The sequence below is a fragment of the Solea senegalensis genome, unplaced genomic scaffold (genome assembly GCF_019176455.1).
Source record: "Solea senegalensis isolate Sse05_10M unplaced genomic scaffold, IFAPA_SoseM_1 scf7180000017317, whole genome shotgun sequence".
Taxonomy (NCBI): Eukaryota; Metazoa; Chordata; class Actinopteri; order Pleuronectiformes; family Soleidae; genus Solea; species Solea senegalensis.
Window position 1 is genome coordinate 658 of NW_025322337.1, and position 10,786 is coordinate 11,443.

Here is a 10,786-nt window from a genome sequence, read left to right on the forward strand (position 1 = left end):
TATCATACACTTTCCCCAGCCTCCATTCACAGCTTGACTGTTTGTAGATAGTTATCTTAACCACTACAGGAAACAGAGGAAAGACTGGTTATTTCCCACACACCATTCTCTTTTTTCTGTGAAAAGCAAAGCGAAGCTGAAACCAGAAAGACATCAACCCGTGCCTGTGCGTCAATTTAATTGCGAGCCCATGTTTCTTGTAAGGAAGCAGCAGCAGCAGCGTAAAATCTTACAGCACCTGGTATTCCCAGGCGGTCTCCCATCCAAGTACTAACCCGGCCCGACCCTGCTTAGCTTCCGAGATCAGACGAGATCGGGCGTGCTCAGGGTGGTATGGCCGTAAGGCGAGGGGCTGGCGACAGAGAGTGCCTTTATGGACTAGGCAAGGCCCCTGCTCGTGGAGGGGCATGTTTCTTGTAAGGAAGCAGCGGTGTAAAAGCGTGCAGCGGTGTAAAAGCTTACAGCACCTGGTATTCCCAGGCGGTCTCCCATCCAAGTACTAACCAGGCCCGACCCTGCTTGGCTTCCGAGATCAGACGAGATCGGGCGTGCTCAGGGTGGTATGGCCGTAAGCCGGGGGGTTGGGGACACAGACTGCTTTTATGGACTGGGCAAGGCCCCTGCGCGTGGCGGGGCTCAAAAGTCAGCCTTTCGGACACACTGCACTTCAGCCTTTATCTCCACCACATGCTACACTCTAGTCCAGTATCGGGAAGCGACACCGAGATGGGCAAGCGGCTGTTGGTGCCGTCATGTCCAGTTGTTGCTGAATCTATAGGAAACGACAGCCAGGTATGCCAGTAAAAAAGGTCGAGTGTTTCCTCTCCAATGTGTGCTGGAGGTGGAAGTTGAACATAGCACAGCATTAACGAGCAACTGAGTCAAGGCATTGGCCTCTGGGATTATTCATTTCCAGCACCATCAGCCAAAGAGCTGTGTCTGGCAAGAGCCACCCGGTGTTTGGCGAGTACACCTCATACTTACCTGTCAGGGGAGATACCATGATCAAGCAGGCGGTTCACCCAGGGCGAGGCTCAGCCATTGCACTCCGGCTGTGTTGACCCCTGCAAATTCCCCAAACGTGGGAGTCTTGACTGCATAATTTTTGCTAGTGGGGTGCTGCGTCCGCGCTTTCCCCCGATGATGTCGTTGTAAGCAAAGGGCAGCCGCCCGAAGTTCAACGTGGTGTGCCCATCTCCAAACTTCTCACGTCCTTGCGGCGCAACATCCCCAGTCTTTCCAAGTTGCTGGGAACGTGATGGTTGTGGGTGTTGTCTTTCAGCTCAAAGCAAATGTCACGCTCCCTTTCCCAACTCTTTGTAGAAGAACTCGATTGTTGGAGATGGATCCATGGCCATCATGCCAAGGGTTAATACTTTGGCGCTTGCTCTGTTCACTCCGTGCAGTGACCTGATGTTGAAGTGATGCCAGGAGCAACTCACCATTTCAGAAGCCCGGATGAGGTGGGAAATGGCCCGGCAGTTTGTACTGCTCAGTGTGACACGGAGCTGCTTTGCTCATGCACTCACGTCTACCACTAAATGTTGGAGGTGTGCCAGTGAGCGAGGAATGTGCCACAGCCTCAGCGACTGATAGAAAACTGCAGCGCACAACCGACAGTAGGAAAGCGCTTCCAAACATGCAGTCAAATCTGGGCGGTTTATTGGCCGACTAAGCAAAAACGTTGAAGGAAGGCCGTCCCAAGGTGGCCGGCCGGCCGGCCGACCGAGACTGTGGTGACTCCGGCGGATAGACTCCTCGGCTGCTCTCCAGGACAGGGGCTACGTTGACTCTGGTTTCTCTTCAAAATGCACAAGTCTTTCGCCTTTTACTAAAGACTTCCGTGGAGAGGGACGTTCAAGAGTTTAAGTTATTTTTGGTGGGCTTTGCTGTAAGGCTGCGCCCTTTGAGTGTGTCAAATGTCAAGCAGCTGTCTGTCAAGGCTCAGAGGTGCACTTAGGTCAACCTTGGGGCGGAGGTGATCAGCAGCAGCAGCCTTTGTTATGCGCCCTTAAAAACATGGCACCACAACAACTGACTTGTGTGCCAAGATCTTGGGTTGGCCCCAGACACCTGTGGGCCATCGCTTCTCGGCCTTTTGGCTAAGATCAAGTGTAGTATCTGTTCTTATCAGTTTAATATCTGATATGTCCTCTATATGGGGATTAAATATTAAATGCATTTTTGAGCAGTGGGAGGTGAAAACTGGGGCTTGCTCTCTTCACTCCTTGCATTGACCTGGTATTGCAGTGCCACCAGGAACGGTGCACCATTCTCTTTTTTCTGTGAAAAGCAAAGCGAAGCTGAAACCAGAAAGACATCAACCCGTGCCTGTGCGTCAATTTAATTGCGAGCCCATGTTTCTTGTAAGGAAGCAGCAGCAGCAGCAGCGTAAAAGCTTACAGCACCTGGTATTCCCAGGCGGTCTCCCATCCAAGTACTAACCCGGCCCGACCCTGCTTAGCTTCCGAGATCAGACGAGATCGGGCGTGCTCAGGGTGGTATGGCCGTAAGCCGAGGGGCTGGCGACAGAGAGTGCCTTTATGGACTAGGCAAGGCCCCTGCTCGTGGAGGGGCATGTTTCTTGTAAGGAAGCAGCAGTGTAAAAGCGTGCAGCGGTGTAAAAGCTTACAGCACCTGGTATTCCCAGGCGGTCTCCCATCCAAGTACTAACCAGGCCCGACCCTGCTTGGCTTCCGAGATCAGACGAGATCGGGCGTGCTTTTTTTTTTTGTTTTTTATTATCAAAAATACTTTCATTAACAAAAATGAACACACTTATTCACAAGAAACCACAAAACACATTTAAACCATGATTCAATGATGAAACAAAAGACATATTCAAGGAGAATCAAAATGTTGACGAAGAAATAACAAAGAAAGAAAAAAAACATAAATAGATAAAACCCTAGCCAATGGGACATTATACTCAATAAGATTTAAAGAAACAGGGTTTACAGCAAAAACATCAACGATATCCTTGAGAGATGAAAACGTGGCAATGTACTCCCCAGAACATTTAGAAATGAAACATCAGTTCTTCCCTCTGATCGAGGTCGTATAAGGAGTTGTTGGTGAGAAAAGTTTCCTGGAATGTTGCCTTGTAGGCATCCTTGAGCAGTCTGAGATGACTTTTGACCATGCTTGTGAAGAAGAGCCATCTGTTTATTTGTACATCCTCATAGAGTGCGTAGTTCCTGGCAATGAAGATGGTGTGTCGGGCTATGGATAGTAGAATGTTAATCAGGGTTGTGTTTATACCTTCTTTCTTGTGTGAGTATCCAAAGAGCCAAGTCCATTCCCAGTCTGTAATGTCTTTGCTGCTGAGCTTGCAGTGGTCGGTGAGGAGGTTCTTGACCCGGGTGATGAAGACCTCGCAGATGGGACAGGTGAGAAAGATGTGTTCAAGTGTTTCGTCATTTTTATTACAGACAGTACAAACCCTCTCATAGATAGCACTGTTCATTTGGTGCAGGATGATACCCGAGAAAATTCGTCTATGTCTGATTTTGAAATCGGTGTTGTTGGCGAAGGGATGAGCATAGGGGCTATTTATGTTTTTCCACATGGTGGAAACATTAATCGACGGGAAGTGTTCTTTCCAATGAGTTTCAGATGTCGGTTTTTGTACTATGTTTGCCAGCAAGGTGTTGTACCAATACTTGGAGGTTAGTTGATTAATGCTTTTCGCATCAGGCTGAGCACTTTGACGAAAATCAAGGGTATCATTCTGCCTACTACCACTGGTCTTGTAAAAAGCCTGTTTTAGATGGTCAGCAATCCCAGTTTCAATTTTCTGACATGTGAATTCAGCAAACCGTTTGCAATAAATGTTTTTGGCTCTGAGCCGATTCAAGATTTCTTCCACTACTATTTCGCCTTGATTGTTTGTGAAGTCTCCCAATGTGTATAAACCTGCTTGCGGCATTGACCCGCCCGAGATGGGCCTGCCCAGATATGTGATGTCTGGGTTGTGGAAAACGGGGAGCTGCAGCAGCTGGTGTTTGTTTTGTACTATAGTTACCAGGTGGGGTCTGGCCAACTCCCATGCCTCAAAGATCTCTTGTGTGAACTGTGAGATGTGTGTAGCTTGTGATTTTAGTGGGATCTGACAGAGATTGTAAATGCCACTGTTTCCACATGTTTTAATGGTGTCAAGCAGTTGATGTTTCCAAAAAAGGTCAGTTTTATCGTCCAACAGCTTTTTGATGATTTTGATTCTGAATGAGTGTTTTTTTGTGTTTATGTCTATTAGCCTAAGCCCACCGTTTGTGTATGTATCAATTGTTGTTCTGTGTTTTATCATGTTGCGGCGGCTTCCCCACAGAAAAGTGGATATCATTTGATTTATTTCTGCATGAGTTTGTTTTGGGAGATCATAGACTTGTAGCACATGATTCACTTTGGAGAGTATCAGGGAGTTGAGCATGCCCACCTTACCCTTCAGGGTCAGCTTCCGCATTTTCCACAACCCCAAGGTGTTGTTCATTTTATTTAGCACCTCTTTCCAGGTGTTATCTCTGGCGGCCTTTTGATCCTGGCCAATATGCACTCCTAAGACCCTTACACTGGCCTTTTCCTCTATGAACGCCTGTCTGCCTGGTGACCTTGCCCCATTGCCACAGTACATTATAGTTGATTTGTTTTCATTGATTTTGGCACCGGAGGCTGAGCAGTAGATATGTACAAGATTCAAAGCTAGTTGTAGACTTTTTCCATCTTTGACCATGATATTTGTGTCATCGGCATAGGCAATCATTTTGCAGGAAGTGCCATTATCTGCCAGTATGCCCTGAATGTTAATGTTCTGATTTATTAATAGAGCTAGGGGCTCGGCCACCAGGCTGTAGAGCAGAGAGGAGAGGGGACATCCCTGTCTAATTGATCTTTGGATTGCTATTTTTGGGGTTTGGAGACCATTCACTTTTATGCGACTGTGTGCATTGTTGTAAAGAGATTGAATTCTTTTAATGAAATTGTGACCAAAACCGAATTGTTTTAAAACAGCCCATAAAAAGTTGTGTTCAACTCGATCGAACGCCTTTTCAAAATCTACTCCTAGATAGATGCCACCAGTTTGTGACATCTGATAGATGGTTTCTTTTATGGATAAAATGGAATCTGAAATATCTCGTCCGGGAATGCTATATGCCTGTGACTGATGTACTATGTTTGGGATAATTTCTTTGAGTCTGTTTGCTAGAACCTTTGCGAAAATTTTGTAATCAGTATTCAGAAGGCTTATGGGTCTGTAGTTGTTAATGATCGTTCTGTCTCCTCGGTTTTTGTATGCCAAAGTAATTAAACCAAGTGTAAGGGTCTCAGGAGCTTCACCTTTCTTCTCAACTTCCTCAAAAATTCGAAATAAAATTGGTGTTAAACTTTCTTTGAAAAATAGATAAAATTCAGTTGTTAAACCATCTACGCCTGGACTCTTGTTTTTTTGTAAGCCCTTGATGGCTGCTTCAATCTCTGCCATGCTGATAAGCTGATCACACCATATTCTGTCCTCCGTTGAGATTTGGTTCTGAATGACCTTCACCACACTTGTAATTGTATTTTGATTTATATTTTGATTTGTATATAGCTGCTGGAAGAAATCTTGTATTCTGGATATTATTTCATCAGTTTGTATAATTATGTTGCCCTTGCTGTCTTTCAGTTCTTTTATGAATGCTTTATTTTGTTTTTGCTTTTCTAAGCCGAGGAAAAAAGCTGAACATTTTTCCCCCTCCACAAAATTTTGCACTCTGCTTCTAATTATTGCCCCCATGCATTCCTTCTTTTTGGAGAGCGCTAACTTGTCTCTCAAATAAATATAATTTGTCAGATCTCCGTTAGGTTCATTGGCTATCTTTTGGAGTTCGTGTTCTAATTTTACTCTTAGCTCTTTTTCATTTTTTTTCTCCAGCCAGCTCTTATGTTTACTATAATTTATACATACTCTTTTGATTCGTTCTTTCACTCTTTCCCACCAATTAAATATGTCTTCGACCCACTCCATTTCATTTGCCACATTGTGAAGAAGACGGTTAACTTTGTCAATGAACTGTTGATCTTTTAGTAAGCTATTGTTAAAACACCATACCCCACCATTTGTTTGTGCTACTGATGGAAATAATGACAATTTTATGAGGGAGTGATCACTCCATGTGTTGAGGACATATTCTATTGAGTTCACATTGTGTACAATGGAGCTTGCCACTAAGGCATAATCAATACGGGATTGTTTGAGAGTATTTTGTACCACCTGATGTCTGGAGAACTGAGTTTTATTTGGATGCATAATTCGCCATAAGTCAACCAGGTCGTATTCTTTTATGATTTCGAATAAGGATCGCCTGCTCACATCATCTTTAAAGAGATTGTTGCTAGATATGTCAAATTTGGTGAGGGGAACATTGAAGTCTCCAGTGATGATGGAGTTGTTGTTTACCCACTTATTTAGCTCTTTGAAAAACACTTTTCTTTCACCCTCAGTGTTAGGAGCATATATATTGATAATTCTAATATAAACATTTTTTTTCCATGAATCAACTATCAATAATCTACCTCGTGAGCATTTATATATTTCTATTACCTTATCAAAGACATTGTTTTTAATCAGCGTTGCCACCCCACACATTGCTCGATCTGCATTTGCGAAATATACATTCCCTTCCCATAACCCTCCTATCATGCTCACAGGAGATGAGGACCATTTTGTTTCTTGTAGCAGCAAGATGTCACATTTGGTAGTATTGATGACTTTGTGTAGTTTTTCTCTGCTGCAGAGCCCACGGGCATTCAGTGAGAGAAGCAGGGCCATGAGAAGGGTGAGCTGTATTATTGTGGCATTAAACATCACACTCATTTTTTTCTATTTTGCTTTTTCTTATTTGTTTTACCGGACTTGTCTGTATTTTGTCGTTTTCTTGCCAGGGACACTACCGAGAGGTCCATCTCCGAATCAGAGTCAGCACTTGGTGAGGGAGAAACTGTTGGCTCTTTTTCAGAGTGGGGAGGACTGAGTGGCGCAGATTCTGCGGTTGGGGTGCTTCTCGTGCCTCTGGCTTGGAGCTTTTCAGCTCCAGCCACTTTTTTTTCATTGTCTGGTTGAGCCTCGTCATTCTGCGCTTCCGGAAGGCTTTCTCCAGAGGTTTCCACATTAGTGGTTATTTTTTCCGCTCGGGGCGGCTGGGCAGGGGGCCCTTTCTCTACACCACACTCTGTGCGTACCTCCGCAGGCGCTATCTCTGCCTCCTCCTCTCCTGCACTGTCCTCAGTGCTTCCCTCTGTCTGCTCCCTCTCCAACTCTGACTCTGCTATGCTCTCCGGTTCACTTTCATTGCAAATGCAATTTTCCATGTTGTTGTGGCACAGCTCACACCTTTTCACAGCTTTATGGCACTCTCTTGCATAGTGCCCCTGGACTCCACATTTATGGCAACAAAACTCAGGACACTCTCTAAGAATGTGTCCAGGCTGTAGGCACATTCGACACACTTTCACTTGCCGATCATGTAACACTCTGAAGTATTCGGGACCAGTGGCAGTATTAAATCTAGCAGAGTAAGGCAGGGATTGTACTGTCTGATTAAATTTGACTTTCACATACCTTGTCCCATCTGCGATGTTTGTGCCAGGCCACATTCTTCTCTTGATTTGAGAGATTGCAGAGACTCCCCAGCCATGCAGCTTGTCAATTATTTCCTGGTCTGAGATGTACGCGGGCAGAGTGAGAAAAGAGACCACCAGTTCATCATTGTTTAGCTCTTTTGCCATAACTATGGTTGTGCCGATTTTGAATCCATCCAGCAATCTGCTTTTCCCAACAGTGTTTGTCATTGTTATTTCATATTTGTCCGTTCCAATACAGCGGCAGGCAATCAAACCTCCACACAGTCCACGCACACATTTCAATAATTCCATTATTGGGACTTTTTCTGTTCCCGTCAATTCTATTTGTAAAGTCAGCTCCTTCTCATACTTCCTTTGGGTTCCATCATTCTTTTCTCTGTCTCCATTCTCCGTGTTCTTTATCTCCTTTGCCATGATTCTTTGCTTGGTGAGGTCGTTGTTCTGAGGTCCATCCATGATGAGAAAAAAAAAGTTCAACAAAAGGCGCCCCCGCACAGTGTGGAAAACACTGTCGGGGGGGGGGGAAACCAGTCCTTAAAATGAACAAAACCAGTAAACTGAAGTAGCACACGATGAGAAAAGGGAAAAGAAGTGCAGAAAGGAGGAGAAAAAGGGGAAGAATACAGGCTGAGGAAAGGAGCCGTGTGCTCGAAATGTTTGTAGCATACACTTCCTGGTTCGCTAGTGGGCGTGCTCAGGGTGGTATGGCCGTAAGCCGGGGGGTTGGGGACACAGACTGCTTTTATGGACTGGGCAAGGCCCCCTGCGCGTGGCGGGGCTCAAAAGTCAGCCTTTCGGACACACTGCACTTCAGCCTTTATCTCCACCACATGCTACACTCTAGTCCAGTATCGGGAAGCGACACCGAGATGGGCAAGCGGCTGTTGGTGCCGTCATGTCCAGTTGTTGCTGAATCTATAGGAAACGACAGCCAGGTATGCCAGTAAAAAAGGTCGAGTGTTTCCTCTCCAATGTGTGCTGGAGGTTGAAGTTGAACATAGCACAGCATTAACGAGCAACTGAGTCAAGGCATTGGCCTCTGGGATTATTCATTTCCAGCACCATCAGCCAAAGAGCTGTGTCTGGCAAGAGCCACCCGGTGTTTGGCGAGTACACCTCATACTTACCTGGCAGGGGAGATACCATGATCAAGAAGGCGGTTCACCCAGGGCGAGGCTCAGCCATTGCACTCCGGCTGTGTTGACCCCTGCAAATTCCCCAAACGTGGGAGTCTTGACTGCATAATTTTTGCTAGTGGGGTGCTGCGTCCGCGCTTTCCCCCGATGATGTCGTTGTAAGCAAAGGTCAGCCGCCCGAAGTTCAACGTTGTGTGCCCATCTCCAAACTTCTCACGTCCTTGCGGAGCAACATCCCCAGTCTTTCCAAGTTGCTGGGAACGTGATGGTTGTGGGTGTTGTCTTTTAGCTCAAAGCAAATGTCACGCTCCCTTTCCCAACTCTTTGTAGAAGAACTCGATTGTTGGAGATGGATCCATGGCCATCATGCCAAGGGTTAATACTTTGGCGCTTGCTCTGTTCACTCCGTGCAGTGACCTGATGTTGAAGTGATGCCAGGAGCAACTCACCATTTCAGAAGCCCGGATGAGGTGGGAAATGGCCCGGCAGTTTGTACTGCTCAGTGTGACACGGAGCTGCTTTGCTCATGCACTCACGTCTACCACTAAATGTTGGAGGTGTGCCAGTGAGCGAGGAATGTGCCACAGCCTCAGCGACTGATAGAAAACTGCAGCGCACAACCGACAGTAGGAAAGCGCTTCCAAACATGCAGTCAAATCTGGGCGGTTTATTGGCCGACTAAGCAAAAACGTTGAAGGAAGGCCGTCCCAAGGTGGCCGGCCGGCCGGCCGACCGAGACTGTGGTGACTCCGGCGGATAGACTCCTCGGCTGCTCTCCAGGACAGGGGCTACGTTGACTCTGGTTTCTCTTCAAAATGCACAAGTCTTTCGCCTTTTACTAAAGACTTCCGTGGAGAGGGACGTTCAAGAGTTTAAGTTATTTTTGGTGGGCTTTGCTGTAAGGCTGCGCCCTTTGAGTGTGTCAAATGTCAAGCAGCTGTCTGTCAAGGCTCAGAGGTGCACTTAGGTCAACCTTGGGGCGGAGGTGATCAGCAGCAGCAGCCTTTGTTATGCGCCCTTAAAAACATGGCACCACAACAACTGACTTGTGTGCCAAGATCTTGGGTTGGCCCCAGACACCTGTGGGCCATCGCTTCTCGGCCTTTTGGCTAAGATCAAGTGTAGTATCTGTTCTTATCAGTTTAATATCTGATATGTCCTCTATATGGGGATTAAATATTAAATGCATTTTTGAGCAGTGGGAGGTGAAAACTGGGGCTTGCTCTCTTCACTCCTTGCATTGACCTGGTATTGCAGTGCCACCAGGAACGGTGCACCATTCTCTTTTTTCTGTGAAAAGCAAAGCGAAGCTGAAACCAGAAAGACATCAACCCGTGCCTGTGCGTCAATTTAATTGCGAGCCCATGTTTCTTGTAAGGAAGCAGCAGCAGCAGTAAAAGCTTACAGCACCTGGTATTCCCAGGCGGTCTCCCATCCAAGTACTAACCCGGCCCGACCCTGCTTAGCTTCCGAGATCAGACGAGATCGGGCGTGCTCAGGGTGGTATGGCCGTAAGCCGAGGGGTTGGGGACACAGACTGCTTTTATGGACTGGGCAAGGCCCCCTGCGCGTGGCGGGGCTCAAAAGTCAGCCTTTCGGACACACTGCACTTCAGCCTTTATCTCCACCACATGCTACACTCTAGTCCAGTATCGGGAAGCGACACCGAGATGGGCAAGCGGCTGTTGGTGCCGTCATGTCCAGTTGTTGCTGAATCTATAGGAAACGACAGCCAGGTATGCCGGTAAAAAAGGTCGAGTGTTTCCTCTCCAATGTGTGCTGGAGGTTGAAGTTGAACATAGCACAGCATTAACGAGCAACTGAGTCAAGGCATTGGCCTCTGGGATTGTTCATTTCCAGCACCATCAGCCAAAGAGCTGTGTCTGGCAAGAGCCACCCGGTGTTTGGCGAGTACACCTCATACTTACCTGGCAGGGGAGATACCATGATCAAGCAGGCTGTTCACCCAGGGAGAGGCTCAGCCATTGCACTCCGGCTGTGTTGACCCCTGCAAATTCCCCAAACGTGGG

General features: G+C 46.7%; 10 non-coding genes and 1 pseudogene across 10 annotated transcripts; 7 read left to right on the forward strand and 4 right to left on the reverse strand.

Moving 5' to 3' along the window:
* Positions 1-226: 226 nt before the first annotated feature.
* LOC122764209 lies at positions 227-345 on the reverse strand. The gene has a single exon (XR_006359573.1). It is a non-coding gene; the product is annotated as a 5S ribosomal RNA (ribosomal RNA).
* A 110-nt stretch (positions 346-455) lies between these two features.
* On the reverse strand, positions 456-574 carry LOC122764208. Its single transcript, XR_006359572.1, has one exon. It is a non-coding gene; the product is annotated as a 5S ribosomal RNA (ribosomal RNA).
* A 402-nt stretch (positions 575-976) lies between these two features.
* Positions 977-1,140, forward strand: LOC122764201. Its single transcript, XR_006359566.1, has one exon. It is a non-coding gene; the product is annotated as a U1 spliceosomal RNA (small nuclear RNA).
* A 647-nt stretch (positions 1,141-1,787) lies between these two features.
* Positions 1,788-1,900, forward strand: LOC122764205. Its single transcript, XR_006359569.1, has one exon. It is a non-coding gene; the product is annotated as a U5 spliceosomal RNA (small nuclear RNA).
* Positions 1,901-2,082: 182 nt separating this feature from the next.
* Positions 2,083-2,275, forward strand: LOC122764203. The gene has a single exon (XR_006359567.1). It is a non-coding gene; the product is annotated as a U2 spliceosomal RNA (small nuclear RNA).
* Positions 2,276-2,396: 121 nt separating this feature from the next.
* Positions 2,397-2,515, reverse strand: LOC122764199. Its single transcript, XR_006359564.1, has one exon. It is a non-coding gene; the product is annotated as a 5S ribosomal RNA (ribosomal RNA).
* Positions 2,516-8,739: 6,224 nt separating this feature from the next.
* LOC122764200 lies at positions 8,740-8,903 on the forward strand. The gene has a single exon (XR_006359565.1). It is a non-coding gene; the product is annotated as a U1 spliceosomal RNA (small nuclear RNA).
* Positions 8,904-9,550: 647 nt separating this feature from the next.
* On the forward strand, positions 9,551-9,663 carry LOC122764206. Its single transcript, XR_006359570.1, has one exon. It is a non-coding gene; the product is annotated as a U5 spliceosomal RNA (small nuclear RNA).
* A 182-nt stretch (positions 9,664-9,845) lies between these two features.
* Positions 9,846-10,038, forward strand: LOC122764204. The gene has a single exon (XR_006359568.1). It is a non-coding gene; the product is annotated as a U2 spliceosomal RNA (small nuclear RNA).
* Positions 10,039-10,154: 116 nt separating this feature from the next.
* Positions 10,155-10,273, reverse strand: LOC122764207. Its single transcript, XR_006359571.1, has one exon. It is a non-coding gene; the product is annotated as a 5S ribosomal RNA (ribosomal RNA).
* Positions 10,274-10,676: 403 nt separating this feature from the next.
* On the forward strand, positions 10,677-10,786 carry LOC122764202 (annotated as a pseudogene; the record flags this gene model as incomplete).